This window comes from Arachis duranensis, chromosome 5 (assembly GCF_000817695.3).
Source record: "Arachis duranensis cultivar V14167 chromosome 5, aradu.V14167.gnm2.J7QH, whole genome shotgun sequence".
Taxonomy (NCBI): domain Eukaryota; kingdom Viridiplantae; phylum Streptophyta; class Magnoliopsida; order Fabales; family Fabaceae; genus Arachis; species Arachis duranensis.
In genome coordinates this window covers 68410046-68415307 of record NC_029776.3, presented here as the reverse complement: position 1 = coordinate 68415307, position 5262 = coordinate 68410046, and the positions used below count along the sequence as shown (strand labels likewise).

At 39.1% G+C, this 5262-nt stretch overlaps 1 non-coding gene across 1 annotated transcript; it reads left to right on the top strand.

The window, feature by feature from the left end:
* The first annotated feature begins 3134 nt into the window (after positions 1-3134).
* On the top strand, positions 3135-3241 carry LOC127747861 (small nucleolar RNA R71). Its single transcript, XR_008009808.1, has one exon. It is a non-coding gene; the product is annotated as a small nucleolar RNA R71 (small nucleolar RNA).
* Positions 3242-5262: the final 2021 nt, after the last annotated feature.

The window sequence follows — 5262 nt, the reverse complement described above, 5'->3', positions numbered from 1 at the left end:
ATAAGAGATGTAAAATGTCATAAGTTCCAAAATGAATCTCTAAAAGTAGTTTTTATTCTCAACTAGTAACCTAGGTTTACAGAAAAATGAGTAACTAAGTGCAGATAGTGCAAAAATCGACTTCCGTGGCCCACTTAGTGAGTGTTTGGGCTGAACTTCCAAGCTTCCACATGCATATTCCTCAAAGTGGAGTTAAGCATCACCCTGGGTGCCAAAATGGGCGTTTAACGCTAAGAAGTATGCTAGTTCTGGCATTTTACGCCAGAAATAGGTTTTTGCCTAGCGTTTAACGCCAGTTTGGGCCACCAAATCTCGGACAAAGTATGGACTATTAGTCATTTCTGTAAAACCCAAGATGTATACTTTCCAACGCAATTGAGAGCGCACCAATTGGGCTTCTGTAGCTCCAGAAAATCCACTTTGAGTGTAGGAGGGTCAGAATCCAACAGCATCTCCAGTCCTTTCTCTGCCTCTGAATTATATTTTTGCTCAGGTCCCTCAATTTCAGCCAGAAAATACCTGAAATCACACAAAAACACACAAACTCATAGTGAAGTCCAGAAATGTGATTTTTGAATAAAAAATTAATAAAAATATAAAAAAAAGTGAATGCAACATGCTAAAAACTATATGAAAACACAACCAAAAAGCGTATAAAATATCTGCTCATCAGTAATCCATCTGCTTCCTTTTACCTTCTCTGTATCTTCATCCTCAAATAGCACCGATGCTTTTTTGCACAGCCTTAGAATAGTGCTTGGGTGACCAAGCCTACTTTTACCTGTATCCTCAGCTATCTCCTGAATGCTATCTACTATGAGCTGTGGGATGTTGATTTCTCCTCCCCTTAAGATGCAATACATCAAGATGGCTCTCTTGATTGTGACTACTGAGGTATTTGCAGTAAGGAGTATAGATCTCCTCACTATCTCATACCACCCTTTGGCTTCAGGTATGAGATCTATTCTTTTCAAGTGGCTTGGAGCACCCTCTAAGTCCTTTTCCCAATCTTTGCCTTCAAAGCATTTTGTGACTGTCTTAAGGACTTGGCACCTTCCTCCAAAAGGATTTTATGCATGCACATTGAAGGGCTGATCCCTTTTAAATATGCAAGTGTCCATCCTATGGCATCCTTGTGTTATCTCAGCACCTTGATAAGCTCCTCTTCTTGCTCCTCACTCAAGCTTGAACCAATGATGACTGGGTATGTGTTATTTTCACCTAAGTAAGCATAATTTAAGCTTGGAAGCAGGGTCTTCAACTCCAATTTAGGTGCTTCCACTTCTTTCTTGCTTGCCTTGTTCAACATGATTGAGCTTTCTGTGATTTCTTGTTGTAGTTTGCCACTTGCTGCTTGTTGATATTCCTCCATTACTTCTTTAAGCTTGTCTTCCTCCAAAACTCCTTGGACTAGTGTCTCTATTGTATCCACCATCATGCACTCTCCAATAGACTCCTTGGGGTAGTTCATTGCTTTGAAAACATTGAACACCATCCTTTCTTTATGTAATCTTAAGACTAGCTCTCCCTTTTGCACATCAATTATAGCTCCAGCGGTGGCTAAAAATGGTCTTCCCAAGATAATTGAAGTATTAGCCTCCTCTTCCATATCATGCACAACAAAGTCAGTTGGGAAGATAAACTCTCCTACTTTTACCAATAAGTCTTCCACCACCCTATGTTCTGTTAGCTAATTGCAAGGCCATTCTTGTTGGTTTGGCCACTTTAATTCTCATTTTTTTCATCATGGCCAAAGACATGAGGTTAATGCTAGCTCCAAAATCACATAATGCTTTTTCAATGTTGATATCCCCTATGATGCAGGGAATTTGAAAGCTCCCAGGATCTTTCATCTTTTGGGGTAGCTTCTTTTGTATGATAGCACTGCATTCTTCTGAGCACCATAGTTTCCTTTTCACCCCAGTTTCTTTTTCTTGTCATGAGCTCTTTCAAGAAATTGGCATAGAGTGGCATTTGCTCTAATGCCTCAGCAAAAGGTATATTGATTTGAAGTTTTTTTAAAATCTCCGGGAACCTAAAAAAGTAGCCATCCTTCCCATCCTTCCTCAGCATTTATGGATAAGGTGCTTTTGGCACATATGGCTTAAGGACTTGGTTTGGTGGGGATGGTACATAATTTTCTTCTTCCTTCTTGGTTATAGATTCATTTACAGCTTCTTCTTCCTTCGTGATTTGACTTGGAGATGCTTCATTTATCACCTTCCCGCTTCTTAATGTGATGGTCTTGCATTCCCCTCTTGGGTTGGCCATAGTATCACTAGGGAATGTATGTGTGGGCATTGGTATTTACTTTGATAAGATTCCTACTTGCGCTTCCAGTTTGGAGATTGCTACCCCTTGGTTCCTCATGTTAGATCTGGCCTCTTCTTGAATTGAGTCCCTTCTTCTCAGCTTGCACTTGCCTCTCTGAAATAGTGGCAACAATCCCTGTAAGTTGCGCTATAGCAGCCTCAATTCTTGCAAAATTGCTGCTGAGGTCACATGATTGCAAGATTGAGGGTGGTGTATCTTGAGGGTGGTTGTTATATGGCTGTTGTGTAGAATGGTAGGGTGCATTTTGTGAGTTGTGGTATGGTCTATTGTTGCTTGATTGATGGTTGGGGTTATGGTTGTTGTATTGGTTGGAGTGGTATTATTTGTGATCTTGGTTGTGGTTCTGTTGTTTTTCCCACCCAAAATTTGGGTGGTTCTTCCAACCTTGGTTGTATGTTTTGGCATTGGGATCATACGGTTATCTGGAAGAATTGTTCACATAGTTGGCTTGCTCCCATTCACATTCAACTTCTGGTGTATCTCCTTCTTGTAGAGGGGTTTAGGCTTGAATAGCTGAGACTTGGTTCTTCTCCATCTTCTTGGTGAGAGCTACCAATTGTGCTGTGATATCTTTGTTTTGAGCTGACAAAGCATCCATAGAATTGAGCTCCATCACTCATCTCCTTGGAGTTCTATCTGATGCATACAAGTACTCATTCTCAGCTACTGTTTCTATTACCTCAATGGCTTCTTCAATGGTCTTCTTCTTGTTGAGCAATCCTCCCGAAGAATGATCCACAGCTTGCTTTGACTCATATGTTAACCCCTTATAGAAGATGTGCAATTGCACCTACTCGTTGAACATATCCAGAGGGCATTTCCTTGTCAAGTCTTTAAATCTCTCCCAGGCCTTATAAAGGGTTTCACCATCTTGCTGTCTAAAGGTTTGCACCTCGGTTCTCAGTCTATTGACTCTTTGTGGAGGGTAGAATCTTGCTAAAAACTTGTTCACAACATCATCCCAAGTGGTCAAACTCTCCTTCGGAAATACTTCCAACCACTTTGCTGCCTTATATCTAAGAGAGAAGGGAAACAAAAGTAGTTTGTAGGTATCAAGGTGTACACCATTTGACTTTACGGTGTCACAAATCCTCAAGAATGTAGTCAAATGTTGGTTAGGGTCTTCATGGGCACTCCCTACAAATGAGCAATTGTTCTGAACTAGTGTGATGAGTTGAGGCTTCAACTCAAAGTTGTTAGCATGAATTGTTGGCTTTACAATGCTACTACCACAGTTTCCTGGGTTTAGGTTGATGTATGAGCCTAGAACTCTCCTTTCTTGCCCAACATGATTTCCAGCATTCTCCCCAACATGGTTGTGTCCCTCTTCCTCCATAGTAACTCCCAAATCTTCCTCCACTACTTCTTCTCCAACTATTCCCTTGCCTTTTGCTTCCCTCCTTAGCCTAAGAAAGGTCCTCTCATGTTCACTATCAAAAGAGGATGAGGTTTCTTCTCTTCTACCTGTCATACAATAAACAACTATAGGCAACAGCAAGTGCAGAATTCACTAAGACAAATTATAATCAACTTGGTTAGAGGAATCTATCAAATGGTTAGTGGATTAGTAATAAAATATAGACAGAGAATAACAAAAATTAAAATGCTAAATGAAGAAAAGAAAATAATAAACTGAAATTAAAGTAATTAGCACAGAAAATAAAATTGCTTAATCTAACTATATATCAATTTCTTCATTGTCAAATTTAATCCAATCCGATGACCGAAATTCACTCACTAATAAATGAGTTTGTTCTTTGGCAAGCGCACCAAAATATCATCAAGTAATAACCCACTAGGAGTGGGGTCGAATCCAGAGAGATTGGTAGATTTGAGCAACTTTAATTAATGGATCAATTAGCTAAGCTAATCAAGAGTGATTGTGAGTGCAGAATTCTAAACAGTAGAATGATAAATGACTTAAAATTAAAAGAAAGTTGTAAAGTACATTAACGTGGAGAGCAAGAAAATAAATGGCATAAAAATAAATGACTGAATGAAGATGGGAAGTAGGATGATAACAGAAATTAAAGAAAGCAGTAAAGAATGGATAGGATAAGAATAAGGAAAGTCCATTGGAGTTGGGATATATTGTTCTCTTTAGATTAAAATCATATCACCTCATCTTCAATCATGCAATTCATTGACTCTTGGCAATCATGATTGATTGAACCCCAATTCCTTGGTGATTCAATCTCTCAAATCTTGATAATCAGCCAATTCCTTGGTCTAATTGCTCAAGAAGAGAGATAAGCTTGGTCCTTGATTTTACCACACATCATCATATATCCATTTAATTGGGCAGATTTCATGTCACTGTACCTAATCCCAGAAACCCAGATCTATTCAATTTGAGACGGAATTTCAAGCATGATTTTATGATCCCTCTTCCGAGGTTCACATAAAACCCAATTTGTATTCAGCCTTTTTTCCAAGATGACTAAACACTAAGAATGAAAAACGAAATTCCTTCTAGCAAATCAAAATAAGATGAGGAGAAGAAGAATTTCACTATCAATTAATCCATCAAGTACAATAGAGCTCCCTCCCCCAATGAGAGGGAAGTTAGCTACTCACAGCTCAGTACAGAATGGAAGTTCAAAACTGGAAAATAAAGCTAAGTACAAAAGTGAAAGATAAAAACTCCAAAACTCTCGAGAAGCTAAAAGTGTGTAAAAGTTCCCAAAATTCAAAAAAACGTTCTTTCTCAATTCAAGTCACCACTTATTTATACAAGTGTTCTCTGAGTCTTCAGGTGTACTTGCATGATCTAAAGGTGGGCCTTTCTCATTTGCAATCAGTACGACCCATTTTGGCTGAATAGTCTGTTTCCAGGTGAACATAGCGTTCATTTTGAGAATGGAGCGTTTGGGTACCCACATTTACGTGTGCTACACGCTTGCGTGTCCCTTGCATTTTACATCATCG